The sequence below is a fragment of the Vombatus ursinus genome, unplaced genomic scaffold (genome assembly GCF_900497805.2).
Source record: "Vombatus ursinus unplaced genomic scaffold, bare-nosed wombat genome assembly UNPS02014962.1, whole genome shotgun sequence".
NCBI lineage: Eukaryota > Metazoa > Chordata > Mammalia > Diprotodontia > Vombatidae > Vombatus > Vombatus ursinus.
Window position 1 is genome coordinate 571,736 of NW_020954740.1, and position 21,143 is coordinate 592,878.

Genomic DNA, 21,143 nt, shown 5'->3' on the forward strand with positions numbered 1-21,143 from the left:
GCTTACTCATATAAGATTTTGTGCTGATGTCTAACTGTCCTCCAATAACCCAAAGGATTTAAACTGACACTAAAGGAGAAACACTTGTTCTTTTACCCTTTAGTTTCACATTTGATAAACATTAAGAACATTGAGATGGTTGTATTAATTTTTTTAAAACTGTGATTCTGTGATGATGGTTTTTGAGTAGTAGCTTTATTTTCTTTTTTTTTTCAATCAAATATTTATTAAGTACTTGTTATGTTCTAGGTACTAGAGACGCAAAGACAAAAATTAAACAATCCTTGCTGTCAAGGAGCTTACATTCCGTCAATGAGCTGGGTGGTTTTGGAACTGTCAGCAGTGTCTCATTACAAATTGAGCCTAGTACCCTAAGGAAAACTATAATGGGGTAACTGTAAAGGACTAAGACAGTGGTAAAAGTAACTAAGTATCCTTGGATGGGAAGGTTAGCAGAAGTGCCGATTACCAGCATTTTCCATGGAAAAAGTATGGTTTTATTTTCTCTGTCTTTTACAATCTTTAGATTTTTTCTTCCCTACCAGCTGTTATATGTACGTATTCTAGAATTAACGTCTGTATCCTCTCTGAATTCAACTAGTTGTGGTGCCATGGCTAATGAAATAGCTAGCAGCTTCTGATTTTTCCAGTTACATGAAAGATTGAAAATGGTTAGGACTTTGTTGTCATGTGGGTGGATATTATCCTTGAGAAAGCTTCTAGAGGACACTACTTTTTTTCTGATTTTGTTGCTTACTTTTTACTTGGTACCTCGTGTATGGCATACTATATAAGTAGTGTTAGTAATGATAAGTACTTTTTGTATTTGTAGACTATAGAATTTTCCTGGTACAATCTGGTACCTCATTCTGTAGGCTTATTTTCAGTCTTATCAATGCTGAACAAGCTCTGCAGAGCTGTCCATAATCCCCATATACACTTGAAAATTACAGTCTTCTGAAAACAGCAGATCCAGGATTTGGATATTACTCTCATGAACTGCAATGTTCAAAGGATTTCCAATATTCTAAACCTAATTCGAAGCATTGAACATGGCTGAAGAATTTAACTAAAACTGGATATATGTTTAATTCTAAAACTAAAATTAACCAGAAATGTCAAAAAACAACAGCTCTGTAAAGTAGAAAGCAAATACACCCAGCTCTGTATTCTAATCTCAATGTTTATTTAGACATAGCATTATAAAGTTTGTCATCAAGATGTCAGAATGGGGGCAGCTAGGTGGCACAGTGGATAGAGCACCGGCCCTGAAGTCAGGAGTACGTAAGTTCAAATCCGGCCTCAGCCCAAACATTTAACACTTCCTAGCTGTGTGACCCTGGGCAAGTCACTTAACTCCAATTGCCTAAAAATTAAAAAAAAAAAAAAGATGTCAGAATGATTTCATTCTGAGTTCTCCTCTGTTTTCTTATTACTTATTATTGGCTTTTCCCTGCTTCTATCTAGTCTTCATTTAGCCTGCAACCTAGTAGGCGCTTGATAAATGTTGATTGATTCCAAGGCAAATTAGTAGTCAGATTAGCATAACATAAGTATTCCAGTGCTGAGCATTTATACTTTACACACAGACAAATATATATACACACGATGGTGCAGATACAAACATCTTTGTACAGTTTTTTCCTCTTTTCTTGGAATGTCATGCCCAAAGTAGCATTATTGAGTCAAAGGATATGATTATTTTTATTACTCTTTTTACCCACTAGCATGATGTTTCCCAAAAAGTTTTTTTTTAGTGTCATCAACAGTGTGGAAGGCTATCTCTTTCCTTCCACAACCTCATCAACATTGTGCTTTTTCATTTTCATTTATTTTTGTTATTTTAGTGGGTGTGATGGTACTTGTAATATGTTTGTTTTTAATTATTACTGAATGAGAACCATTTCCATAGTTACTTAGTATTTGTATTTCTTTTTATATGAGCATTATTTTGTCCTTTGGAGATTATATATCAATCAGTTCTCTATATATTTTAGGGATCAAAATCTTACCTATAATTTTAATTGTGAATACATACATATATTCCTATTTTAAAATTTTGTTTTGTTGTGCAGAAATGTTTTATGTTTATGCAGTATTAACTGTGCTCCTTTGCTGGTAATTACTTCTCTTGTTTTAATAGTCAAGAAATTAATCTCCTTTCAAAATTGGAATATGTACATTATTACTTTTTAAATGGTTTGTTTTTTAAATGTAAATTCTTAATCCAATTGTAGTTACATATTTCTTTTTCTTATTTACACGCAGTTTGTCCAGTAGTATTTATGAAATAATTATTCCTTCATTTTTAAAGTTTTGGTTTGCCTTTAAACTCTAAAATAGGTTTGAATCTATTTTTTGGCTTATTTTATTTAGTTTTACTAGTTTACTTATCTTGTAATCTGTTGCCAAATAATTTTGACTAGTTGCTTTATATTTTTGGAAAGACAGTTTTCTTGATGCTACCTTTTAACATTTGCATATGTGTGTATACATTAAGGATCTAGTCCTTTATTGGTGTGGTTACTTTTCTTATTGGTTCAGATTGCAGTCCCTTTCTACAATTTAGTGTTCAGTCTTCAGGAATTATTGTATTCTGAGATTTCCTCACCTTGCAAGGAATGTGTGGATGAACCTTTCCAGGCTTGTCTGTCCGTGGGTGATAGAACTAACCTTTCATTCCCATGACCAATATTTAAAGGCTTTTCAGCTGGGTAGAACTTGCCTAGAGATTTGCTAATACATTGCTTTCAAGGACCTTTTTGTTGTTCAGTCATTTCAGTCATGTCCAACTCTTCGTGACCCCACGTGCTGTTTTCTTGGCAAAGAGACTAGAGTGGTTTGCCATTTCCTTTCCCACCTCATTTTACAGATGCGGAAACTGAGGCAAACAGGGTTAAGTGACTTGCCCAGGATCACAGAGCTAGTAAGTGTCTGAGGCTGGATTTGAACTCAGATCTTCCTGATTACAGGCTCGGGACTCTATCCACTGCTCCATTTAGTTGCCCTTCAAGGCCCTAGGTTCACCTCATTACCATAATAGGGAATTAGAATACTATGCTCGTGGAAGATATGTGTAAGTGTACACACATATGCTTTTGATATTGTTGACAAATTATTTGAATAAAATGAGCTTTATCTTGCTCTCACTTCGTGATGTTTCCATTATGACTGGCATCATGGAATAGGCATAGGATTTTAGTAGATTTCTTTAGTCATTCAGATTTGCTTAATAAATTCTAGGCTTCAATTCAGTCAACAGTTACTGTGTAACTTCTCTGTGCAGAAGACTATGATAGGTGCTATAAATGGATATAAAAAATAGAAATGTTGATTAAAGTAGCAAATAAATTACAGTTTTAAATCTGTGATGCTGGGTAGTGCTTTAAGGTTTAAGAATGGGCATTAACATGTTATTTCATTTGATTCTCACTTAATCTTTGAGGCAGTTATGGAGCTCCTTCTATTCTCATTTTACAGGAAAGAAACTTGAAATGTCATAGATATATGAAAACTGGGACTCAAATCCAGGTTTTCTGACATCAATAAGCTTTCTTTGTTTTTATAAATTTAATAATTCATTTTATTTTGATGCAACAGACACTTAAAGCAACGAACATAGAAACAATGCCCTCTACCCCTTTTACAGAGTACATTTCCTGGAATAGTTAAGCAGAATCACCTAATAGCAGGATTGTAACTAATGTTTATTGGTTGTTGATTGTATTGTTAACAAAAAGAAAAGATGTTGTGCCTTAACGTTAGTAGCATGATCTTACCACGTCCATTGTATTTGACCCCAGGTTTGGCTACCTTTTACTGTTCATTTGATTTACATTGTTGCAGTTACATATATTGTTATTTTGGCTCTGCTTTCCTCATGCTTTGCATCAATTCACCTAAGTTCTAGGCTCTAGAAATTTCTACTTACACCATGTAGTTCTTGTGTTCGTGGCAGTTTTAAGTGGCAGTTTTCTTATTGCCCTACCTTGACTGATTCTCTTTACCAGGAAATTTCATCTGTGCTTAAGATGAACTCTTTATCAATGCCGTGTTAGTGTATATGGACACATACATACACTGTAAGATATTACATATGAATCTTATTTGAGGGCACATGGATAAATGAGTATCTTTTTTGGTCTTTGTGTTGTCCATATGTGCTTCATAACTTGATCAATAATTTGTAAGTTGCTTAAGAGAAGAGCTTGTCTTTAAATTCTTATGATTATATTTTTATTATAAGCTTAGACTTGAATATTTCAATAAAGAACAGAAAAGAAGATTGTATATGAAACTGAACTTTTATTATGTAGTTCTTTTAAACAATAGCAAAAAAAACCCCACCAAACCTGCCCAATTTATGACTCCTTCAAAACTTCCCTCTGCTCACTTCCGTGTTTTTTTAACTATTTCTTTGATTTATCTCTTATTTTTCAGTCCTTCACAGTGTTTAGTATACAATATGTGCTCATTAAATATTTGTTGAATAAATCTCATCCTCAAATTTCTACAGAAATTGATCTTCTTGTTTCTGGAACAAAAAGCTACAAGGGATTGACAGATACACTTTTCTCTTTCCTGCAACTAATGCCTTGAAGGTCTTGTTAAAAAAAAAAAAAGAACCTGTAGTGGCGGTTTCTGTGCTTCTTATGTTTCACTGGAGTTACCCACTTAGGAAATACAGTCCATGATTCTAGATTGCTTTGGAGTTGTCACAAAACTCCTTGAATGAATCTTCATTTTTTAGGAACATCACATTGCATCTGGACAGGTTGCCACTTTATGACAGTTATGTGGTGGAAAAGTTAGAAGCAGATTGTATGATACTCAGTTTATGCACAATTCCTTTACACAGCTATAGGAATTTAAGTGCTTTAGGATATCTGTTGATGTTTAGAGCTAGGTTTATAACCATCATGTCATTTTATTGCATGGAACTATAAGAGTTAGAATGAGAAGGAACCTTAGAGGTATTCTGATTCATTTCCCTGATTTTACCGATAAGGGAACCAATGAGTAGAGGGTATAAAGATGCCTTGCAAAAAGATCATACGTTTGTAGAGCCATTTGTAGTGGTAGAGCCAATATTTGAACCCAGGCCCTTTGACTTTACCACCCTTTCCACTATACCACATTGTCTTTCAGTACATGGGTTGTGTTCGTGGTTGTGGACTAATGCATGGAATATTGAACTTTGGTTTAGCTTTTCAGTCCTTGAAGGTTTAGTTACTTCATTATTATAGTCATTATTAGTGCCAGAAGTGTCAAAATCATCCTTTACCCGAAATGCTTTTACATGGTGTTTTTAATATCTGTTAAGTCTTGGTACCAAAAGTGAGAAAATTTCTTAGACTTCTAATTTCTCTGGCTCTACTTTGACTATTGGGCTCTAATTTGACCATCAGAGGGATTTAAATTCATTCACAAATGTTTGTTAAGTGCCTTCTATATTCATCATACTTTGAAAATGGACAATTTTCATCCATATGTGTGTGTTGGATTTTTAAAAAATCTTAATATGATTGAAATGTTTTGTTTATCCAACTCTATCATTCCCTCTGCCCTACCCTACTGAGCCATCTCTGTAGGAAAGAGAAAAACATGCAGCAAAACCAACAAACAGGACAGCCATGTCTGATAGTATATATAATATTAAATAAGAAGGGAGGGAGGTGCATTTTCTCTGCTCTTCTCTGGGGCCTGATTTGGTCACTGTAATTACACAGCTTTTCTTCTTTTTCTTTTTATTGATGTTTTTGTAGATATTGTTTTGGTACTGCTTATTGCAGTCTGTATTGGTTTCATTGAAATCTTCCATGCTTCTCTTAATTCTTTAGATTCATTGTTTCTTAAGGTGCAATAATTTTTCGCTGCATTTATGTTTGCTTAGTGATTCCCCACTTGAGATTCTATCAATGTTTGATTGATTCTACTTCTGCTTATTTTAGTAACAGAAAAGAGAGAATTATTAAAAAGGAAAATAGACATTTTCAAATAAAATTTATCAGTTATCCAACCAGTACCATAAAGACTTTGTTTATTGCTCTTCTGATTTCCCTTTTCATTATTCTTTGTGCCTTTCTATTTTTCGCTTTCCTTCATGTCTTCTTAATTTTGTTTGTGCACTTATTTTCATAGCTGATTGAATAGAGTAGCAGAGGTTTTATACAGAGGCACAAAATATGCTCCCATGTCCCTTTTTATAATAAACAGTAGCTGGTCCCTGACTGCTTTTTGTCCTTGATGCTTTCCCTGCCCCAGTTTCTATGGAAACAGCTGAGCAGTGGAGTGACAACTGGAGGTTTACTGAATAGGTGAGTAGGTTTTCCATTCTGCTTCCTAGTGGCAGTGTTATCATTTCTCATCATGAGTCAGCGATTTTCCAAGTTATCTAGGGAACGATGTCATGATTAAATTGTTACTTAATAAAATATTCTGGGATTGTGAAAAAGTTTTTTTTTTGTGACTACAGTTTCATTCTAATTTTGATTTTCTTAAAATCCAATTTCTTGTAATAATGGTTAACTCTTGGTTTTAGTTTCAGATTAGGAAGTTCCAGGCTGTTGAGTAATAAGAGGCAGGTGCTTATATTTGTTCGCATTATTTTTAACTGTCTAATCTTTTTTAATGTGAGCACAAAATTTGATTAAGGTGCTATTTACATTTATTGCTAAAGTACACTTTCATGATTACCCCTGATCCTCAAGAAAATGTTATGGACTTAGAAAAGATCTAAAAAGAGCGTCGTAAATGATTGAGATGAAGGGCTTACTATATGAAGACAACTTAACAGAATAAAATTTTAGCCTGGATAGATGAAGGCTAAGTAGAGATATGATTTGATATTATAATAAATGATACAGGTATTGGCAAGGGTTTTATTCATCAAATCTGGTAATAAAAGTAGAATGAAGAGTGACTCTTTGAAGTTCAATAAATCATTCAATAAACATTTATTACATACCTACTATGTGTCAGCCACTGTATTGTGTTAAGTGCCAAAGATAGAAAAAGAGGCAAAAGATAGTCTCAGTCCTCAAGTGGCTTATTATCTAAGGAAGCTCATTAAAGAAGTCATGCAGGCTTTAAAATAAAATTTTGATTTAAAAGCAGTGTTAAACAAATAAATGAGTGTTAGATCTATATGAGTTACTAGGGGGAAACTAGTATGTATTAGGGTTTTGACTCTCACCTTTAAAGATGACGGTAAGGAAGATAGGCAAAGACAAAGATTGAACTTTAATAGATGTTAGGGCTGACCTAGTGTAGTATTTCTTTCTTCTCTAGGCTAGTGATTCTCCATTTCTAAAATAAGACAAAATAAATACATATATATATTTTTTGTGAGGCAATTGGGGTTAAGTGACTTGCCCAGAGTCACACAACTAGTGAGTGTTATGTGTCTGAGGCTGGATTTGAACTCAGGTCCTCCTGACTTCAGGGCCAGTGCTCTATCCACTGCGCCACCTAGCTGCCCCCACAAAATATATTTTTAAAGTAATTATCAGTCTTAAAATGAGCAGACTTTTTTTTTTTATTTGAGCTTCACTCTTATTCTGACCATTTTAGATCTGTTTTAGTCCTGGGAATCCCAGTGTTTATATTAAAACTTTTTGGTAGCTTCACGATAAGTGCATGTATGACTATGACAAAGCCAAGACGATTAGACAATATCCCAAGACTATAACTGTACTAGTTCCAAGCAATATGCACACTGGCTGCATAGGTGAATTAAATGATAACTAAATCATTAAGTTGGTTTGGTTTTAATTTATGGTGCCTAAGTTAGTGTTTGTCATTTTGTAAGCCAATTTAATTAATATATTCAAGGAAGATTTTAGGCAATATTGCATTCTTTGATTCACTCAAGTCAACTGAATTTTGTCCTACTTTGTTTGTTCAACAGTTCTATACAAAAAGCAAATGCCTTTTCTAATGTTGTCAGGTCCTCTTGAAGAAAAATTCAGGATGTATCTTGTGCTTTATTATCTAAAAGCATATCTATATGAGAAGTTTTGCTTTTTTAAAAAAAATTATTTTACCATCAAACTATTCCTTTGACTTGAGTTTGTAATAGTTATACAGATACGTTTAAAAAACTGAGGATGTTTTTAAACATGATGTGCCAAAAGTCTTAGTGCAGTTTCAAGTTATTAGAGCTTGAAACTACACTGAGATTTTTGGTACACAGCTTAGAAACATCACCACCACCACCCTTTCCAAAAAAAAAAAAAAAAGAAAGAATACATTTATAATGGACTTTAGGCCGAAGAGTGGGGAGAAACTGAAGTAAATCCTGAAGGTTAATATATCAAGTTTAGAAAGAAAACTGTTTACTATTTCTGAATTAAGCCAGCTCATTCCCATGGCTCCAGAATTCTCCATCTTTCTGAATTATAGAGTCACAGATTTGGAAGAGACTTCAAAGGTCCTTTATTTCAATTCAAGGCCTCCATTGTTGGGGAATCTCTAAATTTTTAAGAATAATCAGGAAATTTTAGCTTAAATAATTTTCATTGTTACTTGACAGTAATAGAAGCTACCCCAGATGCTCTTCTTTAGAATCTTATTCAGTCTTGTTTTTCTGTGATTTCATCCGTAAAATGTAAAATTTTCTAAAATATGCCTGTGCCATATAATAATGAGGGGAAAATTTGCAGCAATTATTTATTATAACATATGTAAATCTTGGACTTTTTTTCCTTGTTGCTTTGAGTGGCATTCATATTACTTTAATTAAATGTGCCACTTGATGAACAATACTTTTACTCTCCTCAGACCCCTGCCTAGCAACTAGAGGTTTCAGGTCTATCTTAGAAACCAGAAACTGACCTGAAGAAAGGACTTTGAGTAGGGGAAAAGGGAATTAGGCGCTAAAGGCCTACCTAGCTAGGTGGAATGCTAGTCTCTGTGGTGGAACTCTAGTCTCTTGTCATCCTTTGGAACTCTGTAGCCCTAGAGAGAGCTTAGCAATCTTGATGACTTCGTGTTTGTATAGTCCCTTTAGAGAATCCTTTTTGATTATTCTTCCTCACCACGGCAGTCATCAGCATACATTGTGGTTTGATAATTTCTACTATCAACCGAATCAGCACACTACCTTAAATAGAAAACTGTACAATGGCATATCTTTCCTAAACATAACTACAAACTCTTTATGTAGTTAAAAGGCTATTATCCTTACCTTTTATTTAATGGGAAAGTCCACTTGTATATAGTAGCAACTCAAATATTTTTGAATGATTAAAAGCTACATTGGTATGTTATTGCTAAACTATGGCAAAATGTACATCATTTTTGAGCAATAAATAGTGTTAGCATATATAAGTTTGATAAATTATTCATATAGTAATCCTTTGTTAATTTGCTTATATCTTTTAACAGTATATTATTATGAAGATCTTACTGTTTAAAAAAAAACAAATGTCAACAGATGAAGAACAGAGTCTTATTTTTGGAGGATACAAAGAGATTTGTGCTGTCTACCTCCTTACCAAAATGTTTTTGCAGTTTTAGGAGGATAAGTTGTAGTGCCTACCCCAGCCTGCTTATACACGTTGAATTATGTTATACTTACTTTCTCTTCTTGAACAAATTGTTTTAATATATTTCTAGAGTGGAGACTAAAATTGGGATTAAACAATAAGAGAATTGCCTTAGTCAGGCTTAGGGTACATCAAGTTTAGTGGTTTATCTTTTGGCTTGGTAAACCAAAGAATAGTTTGTGGAAAGGCCTGTTTTATTATTCCTGGCCTCATTATTAAAAGGTTAGTGACAGACTACTTAAACTTAACATTTTTTTTTTTTTTTTAAGGCAATTGGGGTTAAGTGACTTACCCAGGTTCACACAGCTAGTAAGTGTGTCAGGTGTTTGGTCTGAGGCTGGATTTGAACTCAGGTCCTCCTGACTTCAAGGGCCAGTGCTCTATCCACTGCGCCACCTAGCTGCCCCAATATTTTTCTTCATAACCAGTTATGGATCTGTTTTCTGTGAATCCGGCTAGACAGTTTTTGAAGCTATTTCTATATTAAGCTTGTTCCATATCTTGGGACAACTAGATCCATATACATTATACCCATTATGATAAACAATACCTTTTATTATATTAATTCAGTTAGCAAATATTTGTTAATTGCCTTCTATGTACAAAGTGCTATGCGTGGCAAAAGGAAGATAATAAAGTTTAATTATGATTTGGTTTTTGCCCTATAAGGAGTTTGTAGGATAGTGGAGAAAGGGAAATATACAAACTGTGGTAACTACAAAACAAGACTATGTGGTCCATGTACTAGAAAGTAACAAGAAGATGCAACGTGAGGACTGATTTTTGTTAGAGAGGAAGGTTGTCACTGACAGAATCCAATAAGGTTTTACAGAGGAGGTGTTGCTTGAGTTGGGATTTAAAGGATGGGTAGAAATTCAACAGGCAAAGGTGGGATTAGGGGAGGTGGTGATGAAAGAGAGGTATTCCAGTCATAGGAAAGAGTGTGAGCAAAGAAACAGGTTTGGATCATGCAGAGAATGTTCACTGGGCAGATAGTCCATTATGACTAGAATATAGGCTTGAATAGACATCAGAGTCAGGGCCACAAAATCCTCATGAACAGCTTCGTGATGACAGCCATAGCCTTTGGATTTTTTCATCTGACCACAGTTTTAGGATCTTTTCTCTTCTCTATTCTAAACCTTTGTTTCCTCATCTGTAAAATGAGAGAGTTGGACTAGATGGATGTCAGAAGTCCTTTTCCAGCTGTAAGTCTGTAATCCTGTAACTACTCGCATTTTTATGGTTTTACACTCTTCAAGAAATGTTAACATCATTGACCAAGTGCTTTTTCTAAAACAGCTCTGTGATGGAGATAGTATAAATATTATTTATATATTATAGATGATATGATGTTGAGAGGTGTTAAGTGACTTGACCACAAATAGCTAGAAAGTATCAGCCAGAACTCAGACCCACAAATAGCTAGAAAGTGTCAGCCAGAACTCTGACCCTTAAATCTTCTGATTCTTGAGTAGTGTGATTTATCCACTACACCAGGCTAAGGGGTTAGAATTTCATTCCATAGGCAACATGGAACCACTGAACTTTTCTTAGTACATGACATAATCAAGAACTCTGCATGATCATTAGTATGGCAATGAAAGATGGATTGGAAGGGGAGGAGAGTTGACAGGAATCTGTTAGGCTATTAGTGATAATAAGAGCCAGTACTGAGGTGGTGGCAGTGAGGATGGAGAGGAGACAGATGGAAATTTTAGTGCAAAGGTGAAATTGGCAGGACCTGGGAACTGATTATATCTATGAGAAGTGGTGAAAATGGAGGAGTTCCAAGGGTTTTTGAATATGAAAGCATGGATAAAATAGTAATGCGGCAGACAGAAATAATAAACTCATCACCTCCATGAAGACTTCTCTGGACTTCCCCAGTTGTTGGTACTCTGTCTTTCCTCAGTCTTCCTTATGTTTTACTAGTTTGTGTATAAGATACTCAACCCCAAATTTCTAGGAGAATGTAAGCTCCTTGAGAATAAATTATTTATTTTTTGTATCCCTAACACCTTTATCACAGTGCTTTAGGGGTATCAAAAAAATTGCTAAATTAAAGTTCAGAAAAGGAGAATGTTTAAGGCCTTGTTTAGGGTGCCAGTAGGACTGTTAAACAGAGATGACATATAAGCTGTTGGTAGTGCTGCTCTGGAGCTCAGAAGAAATGTCAGTTCTAAAGAGAAAATTGGGAGTTACTTCTTTACAGGTGGTAGTTGAAGCAATGGTAGTGAATGTAATTTCCAAATAAGAAAGAGGTAAAGAGAAAAAGATCAGAGGCTTCCTTGTTTATTCCTTTATATTGACCTTTTTAAAGTTGGATGAAGTACCACCTAATTCCAGATAATTGGAATTTGAAAAATATTGAATCCATTTTTTCCATATTAATTATAGCTATTTTTAAAGTGTATTAAGGTTTACAAACTGTTTTGCCTGTATCTTGTGATTCTCAAGACAACCATGCTATTATTATCTCCATTTTATAGATGAAGAAACTGAGGCTAAGGAAGATTACATGACCTGCCCAGAGCCAAACATCTACTGATGTCTGAGAAAGGATTTGAACTCAAACCTTCCTGACTCTAAACCCAGCACTCTTATTATATTACTCAGCAGTTTCAATTATATTAGTAAATAATGTTCATGGTTTTATTGACTCCAGTAATAATCCAGGTCAATTTTATCTTTCCAGAGTGAAAAATCCTAATTTTTAATCTGTTCTCATGAGAACTTCATTTTCTCTAAACCATGTTTTTCATCATTTCAGTTTTCCTTCTTGTAGCATATCAACTCTTTCAAATCCTATATTTTGAGATATGGTAATTTATTCAAGTGTGGTTCATGGTAGATTTGAACGAAATGTTGCAGATTTTTTTGTTTTATTTCCAGTGCCTCTCCTAATGATGTTTTGATTTTTTTTTTTAAACCTGTAGTAGCATATTGGGTTGAGTCAAAATGTTACTTAGACTGGTGCTACAGGAACACTTTCTTTGAGATACCATCCCTTGGTCATAGTGGATAACTAAAAGCCCATCATTTCCCAAGTATAACCAGGCTATTTTTCCCCTTAAACTACTTCATACATATTTATTTGCCACCTTTTTTTCTTGTCATAGAGATTTAAAAAAAAATGTTCAGCTTTTTCATCTATTGGTTTGACTCTCACCACTTAGAAGAGCACAGACTTACAGACTTTGGTTAGTTCACAGGGTACCCTGTCTTTCAGATTATTTATAAAAAATGTTAAACTAGGTTTCCTACCAATCCCTAGGAGACCTCACTGTTAATACTTCTCCTTAAAAAGACATGCCCATTTAACTCTTACTTGTTTTCCTATCTCTAAACCAGTTTCCTGTTAAGTGACAGAACAGAATAATATCATGGTATTTTTTTTCCCTTCAGTGTGGAACCTTGTCAAAAATATACTGTAAAGATCTAAATAACATAGGGCTGGAAGGGGACTTTAAAGGCCATCTGTTCCAAGTGTCTTATTTTACTGTTAAGCACACCAGGGCCCATGAAGATTAAATGACTTCTTACTCACACAAGTGGAAAATGTCAGAGAAGAGATTTGAACCCATATCCTCTTACGCCCAAGTCAATATTCTTTCTGTTGTAACCATGCTACCTCCTCCCTTTTTATCTTAATATATCTCTTTAAGAATGCTTATTGGGGCAGCTAGGTGGCGCAGTGGATAGAGCACCGGCTTTGGAGTTAGGAGGACCTGAGTTCAAATTTGGCCTTAGACACATAACATTTAGTAGCTCTGTGACTCTGGGCAAGTCACTTAACCCCAATTGCCTCACATTAAAAAAAAAAAAAAAGAATGCTTATTGACATAATTTCCCCAATAGAATCCATATAGATAATTGATTTTCCTTTGCTTTTAAAAAACTGCTTTTTTTCTACTTTTCTATTATGCCTTGAAGGGAAACTTAAAGATCAAGGTTACGTGACTTTTCTCATTCTCTTACGTGTAGTAGTGGGCAGCTAGGTGGCAGAGTGGATGGAGTACCGAGCCTGGAGTCAGGAATACTCATCTGACCTCAGACTCTTTTTAGTTGTGTTACCCTGGGCAAGTTGCTTAACCTTGTTTGCCTCAGCTTCTTCAACTGTCAGATGAACTGGAGAAGGAAATGGCAAACCATTCCAGCACTTTTGCCAAGGAAACCCCAGATGGTCATGAAGAGTCAGACACAACTGAAAAACGACTGAACAACAAAAAGTGATAGTCATAGAGCTAGGATTTGAGTCCACATTATCCAACTCCAAACTTAAGTTTTCTGATCTTCTACTAAAGTTACTCTCACATGATCATCCTGGGTTCTCAAGGGCTATGCTAGAATAGTGGAAGCTCTGGCAGTTCCTAAAATATTGTAAAGTCTTTCAGTGTGGGCCTGGTGACGGACTGTATTATTTTTGTTACAGAAACAGCCTTGATAAGTTTAGAGAGATTTGTCACCACATTAGTTACAGGGCAATGAATTGTTTTTGGCAATAGCAGCTTTCAAATACTATATATGACATTCGCAGAAGAGTTATGATTTGAGTGATCGAAGGGAATATCCACACCAACAAATTATGAATTCTTGAAGTATTATACATTCATTGTTAACTGTGCTATCAATTTATATTTATTCAGTATAACAATTTAAATTCTCAATTACCTAATTTGCTTATTAGAACTGTATTTTGAAAAGATGCCTATTTTCATTTATAGTTAAGCTGAGAAAAATGTCTTCAGTTATCCAACCATATCTCTTTATATCTTGATGATTTTATTTTGTGTCATTGCTCCTTTTTGTTAATTGATGTCAGTTTTCTTTTTCCTTCTGTAATCTTCTTTAATTGATATTTGTATTCTTGATTCTAATCCCATATTGTTCTTTGAAATTTTGGAATACTTTTGGAGTAAATCTCTTTGGATCATATTCTTTTAAATGAGAAGGGTACAGTAATTAATTTGAAAAATATTTTAGGCAGTACATTGGTCAGGAGAGATAATCAAGTGTAGCTATCTTTCTGAAAACATCGTTGCCACTGGCAATCGTTATTCTGTCTGTCAGCTGTTAAATTAGAATAGGTTTCTTAGAACAGATTAGTTTCCTAGGAGATTGTATCAGTGTGAATATTCAGAATTCATTTTTTCTTTTTGGTTTTCTTTAATTTCCATGGAAAAATTAACCTGATTATTAAAACAGGTTTTTTGTTTTGTTTTGTTTTTTGGCTGGAAATATGACATTGACTAACCAATTATCTCTTAAAAATTTGTATAAACAAAAGAGCCAAATTTGTTTTCTTAGTTGCTTGTACTAGTCATCCATTCATTTAATTTCCTTGCTGGTAATAGCTAGAGCTGATAGGAAAGACATGACTGCTATTCAAGTAACTCCTTCCCATTTTTGTCAGAGATGAATTAATGTTATGAAATACCCTTGTCAGGGGCTAAGGCCTCTTGTTTTATCTTTTCTATTAGAAACAGGTTCCTAAGGCTGGATAAAAGTATGACATCATCAGATATTGAGGCTTGTACCATAGTTAGGTTTTCTTGCTGTGTAGCGTCTGGTACTTCTGGAAAAAAAAAAAAAAAGACCAGTACCATCTCTTATCTGCTATTCCCTACAAGTAGAATACAGACTTAAGCATATCTCTTGCGATTTGATCAACAACTGAACCCTTAAGGGTGAAATGCACAGCTCCAGGACTGAAGGGACCCTGGCATGTTCCACAGGCACTAGTTCTCTCTCCCTTCATCTCATGCTCCAAAGTAATACTCAAACCAATAGGATACTAGCAGCCATACATTGCACTCAGTTAAATACCCTGAAAGCCATTCTTAATTCTGGAGTAGAATTACTCACAGGTACGTCCTAAGCTAGTAATCTCTCCCAAGAGTACCAACCTATTTCTAGCATACTTCAGCCTGAATAAACACTGCTTTATCATCCTGATCCTCTTCCCCCAACAAACACACAACTACTCACATACCCCTGTAAAGATTGATCTGATTTTATCTCATCCCTGTAGGTAGTAGTAGGTACACATCTGCATTAGGGAAAACTTCAGCTATTTATGCTATGGTCCATGCTAGGAAATTTTTGAGTCTGGGGACAAGATCATAGAATAGATTTTAACCACCATTGAATTCCATTTTACAATGCTGCTGTAACCACATGTCAGAAAACTGCCAAAGTTAATTAGCTTTGGACTGGAGGTGCTTGTTAATTGCTATGAAGTATATTGCTAATTTCTAAACTAATACTAACATAGCGAAGTACTGTACTATTTTCTGTTGTTTAAAGTGTCAGGTTTTGTCAAAGAGAATAGCAGTTGATCAAAATAGTTTTTCCAAATTTGAGTCATATATTTAATTTTCTGTCTAAATGGTTCTCTGGTTTCAAGCTTCATACTTGATGGTTTGTAGATGTATAGCTATCAATAGACATGCCATTCTTATTTTCAAATGTAATGACGTCTAAATTTTATCCCATCTTGTTCAAATAATACTTTAAAAATATTCTTTTATGGTTTTCTAAAGGATAGTGCTTAGTCTTTAGGAGAAACTTGTTAAACTGTTTCTTCTTTCCATGTAGTATATATAAAATACCTTGCACTCTGGATATAGGCAATAAATATTTATTGTATTCATTTAATAGTTACTTCTGGTGACATTTTTCAAATTGAATAATTCTAAAATTCTCTGATTCTTTTGTAGAACCATTTTATTGTTTTCTGGGCCTTGATTATGAAAACTTAGGTTTCACAAATCAATGTAGAAGAAAAGATGGATCATTCCGTTTCCATTTAAATGTGTTCTGCCATTCTCAGAAGTACACATATTTTGAAATTTGCATGCAACCACTGTTGTATTTAGTGTATCTATTATTAAAATGCTGCCTTTTTTTTTCTCTTTACTGAAACTTCACAAAATCATTAATAATCATATTCTATAGCAAAGGTTGTAATAAATGAAATGCCATTCTAAAGCAAAATAACTTCATATGTTATTTTAAATGCCTCTGGCTGTCTTTTTAATATAAAATATTTGCTGTTTTATTTTGTTTTTAATCCAGTCATTCCTTTTTTTTTTTTTTTTTTTTTTTTTAGGCAATTGGGGTTAAGTGCCAGTCATTTTTTTAAACTTTGTCCTCTCAGCCCCATTGAATGCTTCCTACCTAGGAACTGGGTGTGACAATCTCTCCCTCTCTAGGAAAAGGAGGAAAATGATATTTTCCTATCAGTTTTCTAGTTTTCTATTACAGTTCACTTAAGTTCAACTTTTTTTTAGTGTTATAATTATGTTGTTTAATATTCTCTTGGTCCTCTTTTCTTCAATCTGTATCACTTCAGGTCTTACCATGTTTCTTTGAATTTCTCCTACCACACATTTATATGCCACTATTTTTAGCCATCCCCCAAATGATTAGTCTCATTTTAGTTCCAACATTTTTGTTATCACAAAGAGTACAGCTATGAATATTTTGGTTTTTTATTTTTATTTTATTTATTTTTAAAATTAATTTATTTTGACTTATCCCTTCCATTAAAAAAAAAAAGCTTTCTTTAGAACAAATAAGAATAGTCAATCAAAAATAACTCAACCCACTGGTCAGGCTAGAAAAATATGTCTCAGCACCTCTGGTAAGTATATCACCTTTGTGCCTTTCATCTCAAAGTCTCTCCCACAATTGCCTTCATTTTCCTCTTTTGTTATCTTTACCAGTTTCAAAAGTGTGAAATGAAACCAGGACTTTGTTTTTAGGAATATTGAGTTCTGTGTTCAATTTCTTACAGGGATGAGCCTAATCTTCCTAGATCAATCAATCTGTGAATATTTGTCTTAACAATACTGTCCTTGAACAAGTTGATACTACACTTTATAAAGAACTTTCCTTAACTTACTTAGTCATTTACTTGAACTAAATTTTCTTTCTCATTCTATTCCTTTTCCCAGAACTTATGAGGTTTTTGAGTTTTTTGAAAAAGATCTTTATTGATAACTTGTTTTTGCATATTTTATGAAGTTTTTATTAATTTCTACTGGCAATATTGATAATTTATTCCTGTGATTTTTAAGGCCATGATTTTATTAAAGCAGTATAGTCCTGCATTCTGTAGTAGAAAATTAATTAGGAACTGAAGAAAAGTTGTATTGTTGTTAGTAAGGCAATTTATAAAGATCTAGGCAAATTTTCATTTCTTAAGTGTCATTAATTGGAGGTTTTTAACCTTGCACAAAGGGATTGGACAAAAGGTGTCAAACATTAAATCATTAATTTCTAGGACTTGCAAAAATCTCCAGAATGTCATGTGCTAGGTCCTTAAAAGATCGTTAGAAGATCCAGTTTTTAGAACTTCGTGGGACCCAAAAGAAGGGAATAAGAATGTGAGGCTGCCACTATGCATCTTTGGAAGTTAGGTAACTTAAAGCAATGAGTTGATTTGAGGTGGTAGCAGCTAATGCAAAATTGAGAATCTGGGGAAATTGGAAAAGTTGAGATTTTGACTGTTACCAATTGTGATTGTAAATTCAGATTTGATTTGGTAGAAGTTTTTCCTGAAACTAAATTATAATGTGGTCTCATATAAATTGAAATATGTTCTATTCGGATATATATGTGGTGAACCAGATTAATGTAAAATACTTGGAAGTTACATGAATCGGTAAAACTGGAGTGCACATGCGGTCTTGGATGCTCACTAGCAGTGTGACACCACTGTTTGCCTCAGTTTCCTTGTCTGTAAAATGGAATAATAATAATAGCACCGACCTCCCAGGGTTGTTGTGAGGTTCAAATGAGATAATAAATGTAAAGTGCTTAGCATGGTGCCTGGCACATGGTAAGCGCTCTATATAAGTAATATTACTATCATTATCACCATCAATTGACCTCAGGAGGAAGTCCCCAAAGAGACTAAGGGACATAGAAGCACAAATTTAGAGTAGGAAGGGATCTCAGAGATCATCTAAGTCCAGCTCCCTCATTTTTCAGATGAAGAAACTGGGACTAGGAAGTGATTTACTTAAGGTCACACAGATTGTAAGGGTTATAGGTGGGATTTGAAACCAGGTCTTCTGATTCTAGTTAGTGTATTTTCACTACACAGATAATACTTTGTTAGAAATTGAGTTTTGCTCCCTTGAAAATAATTGGGTTTATTTTTTTAATCTGTATAATTCCTAGTAGAAGTATTTACTTATTTAACATGGGGAGGAAAGTACCTTCAGACTGTATATAACTTATACACTAATATCTGCTATTGGGGGTAGAGGTGAAGGAGAGAGAAAAAAAAAAACGTGTGAAGAACTTGGCAAGTTCCTTGGTGACTTCATGATGAAGGTGGGCTCGATGACAGCAAAAAATACGTTGGAAAATGTGGTCTTTCTTGATCCCAGAAATTCATGAGACCTGGATTACTTAGGTGCTTCAGTATATCCTGAATAATTTTTTCAAGAAAATTATAGTTGGCTGTGTCTGTATATGGGAAGCACTAAATCTTGTCATTTAAAAAATGAAATTGCCTATATCTTAACAGAAAGGGAATGACTGGTTACCGACGTGGTCGTTCAGATCCAACTGGCAGTGTTCTGTTGGATTGTCAATTGGCTAGAGAAGAGATAAAAGTTAGAATAGACTAGATGGAAGGAAGGAGGGAAGGAACATCATGTAGTTATAAAAATTCTGACTGTCCTTATATGCAAGCTGTTGATTCTGAAAAATGGGAGATGGATTAAATAAGGACAGTAACTATTCTTATCAATTATCTCTGTTTCTTAGAGAAGCTCAGTTTGTGTAAAGTAGTTGCCATAAAAAAGCCAGGAGAGCTTAAAAACTACCTAAGCTGGCCAAATAATTTGATATCTTTACCAGAGAAACATTAGTTTGAGGTACTAGCCGTAGTTACATAGTTACATAGCTACAAAGCAATTAGGAGGGTAGTACTACTCTGTGTGTGACATTGGACACGTTATTTAAGCCCTCTAAGTCTCATTTTTCTCATCTGTAAAATGCCCCAACTGTAGATCTGTAATCCTGTAGGATCAGTGAATCAATAGAATGATGGGAGATTTTAAACAATTTTACCTCACAGAAGAATGGAAAGTAGCAGAGGTGAAAATGAGCCTATGGATCTCTTGTTGAATATTCATGTGATTGCCTATGTTGGTTGTGGAGTTTTGAGATCTTTCTCAGACAGCATATAATTTTGGTGGCCACGTTGACCGTATCATTGTAATTGTGCACACATACAACAGTTAAAAAAAAAAAAGAGCTAGATTAATATTAGTATTAATCGTAAATCATAACTCTAGTTGCAAAATCCAACCTTAAAGGCTCTATGAGGCATAGGATTGGGGACATAGTCACTCGAGGTATTCACTCATATCTTTGTAGAGGTCAAAGAGAAGAGAGAGTCTTTACTCATGTTGAGGTCTTCCAGATACTTTTATTAGCAGATAACATTATGCTGATTAATCAAGCCACTGAATACTGTAGGGCTTTTCTCTTCAATGAGAAGAGATTGCCCATTAGTTCATGAAGAAATGGTATTCCTCAGATTATATATGAAGTTGGATAAGTATCCTTAATCTATCAGTATATTCACCTTGGACAGGAACTGAAGAAGGAAGTGAAGAGTAACTTGAGTCTAGACTTAACAGGTTGAGAATAGGTTGAATTGCATATGGGAAATTGGCTGGTGCTTCCCATGATTTTAAGCTGCTGCTTGGCACAAAAGCTTATGGTTTTGGCACCTATATTCTTCTAGGGTTCCTATATAGCTGGAAATCATGAAACACTATTCTCTCCAAGGAATCAAAATTGCAAATGACCAAAGAGCAGTGGAGAAGTGCATGGTAGGTATAAATAAGCTACATCCTGTCACTCACAGAGACTTGTACGCAAAAAAAGGATGTAGAAAACATCTGTGGCATATGACTGGAAAAACAGATGACTTAGTCTAGGGGCAAGATCAAGCAAATTGTTCTCAGTGGTTATACTGATACCTACAAAATATTAAAAGACTACCGTGGATTTAGGTGAGATCATGGATAAGAATTTCATAGGTTACAGAGGTAGGGATGGATTTATACTGATGGATGAAGGAGTAGTAGTATTTGTGTTGGAAAGATCCCAGATCAGTTAAAGTAAGTGAGCAAACACATCAAATTAGGAAATGTTATTTAGGTTTTTTTGTTAAATATGCCTCTAAGGCAATTAATTTTTTAAAAATTTGAACAAATTTTCCCTCTGGCATGTGTTAATAACTATATAACTATAAGTAAAGTATTTGTTTTAATAATTCCAAAGAGCCATTGATTTCACTGGTATGGGTACTTCTTCCAGCAAAAGAGATTATATACCTCATACTTGAGTAAAAGCACATGCTCCTTATGAATTCCTATAGTCATAAAGAAAAATTATCACCTGGTGGCTAGCTTTCTTGTGAACAGCATTTATGAATTTTGCTCGTGTTCTTCAGAGTATAGACTCTCAATCTGTCATCCATACTTGAAGCCTTTCCATTCATTAGTAAGTATCTCCTTTGAGATTGATGGTCACCTCTATACCATGGTGATGCATAAGAAT

General features: G+C 34.4%; 1 protein-coding gene across 2 annotated transcripts in view; it reads left to right on the forward strand.

Moving 5' to 3' along the window:
* ZFX (zinc finger protein X-linked) overlaps positions 1-21,143 on the forward strand; it is a 58,706-nt gene that overhangs the window by 28,707 nt on the left and 8,856 nt on the right. The gene's annotated exons all lie outside the window — the stretch shown is intronic.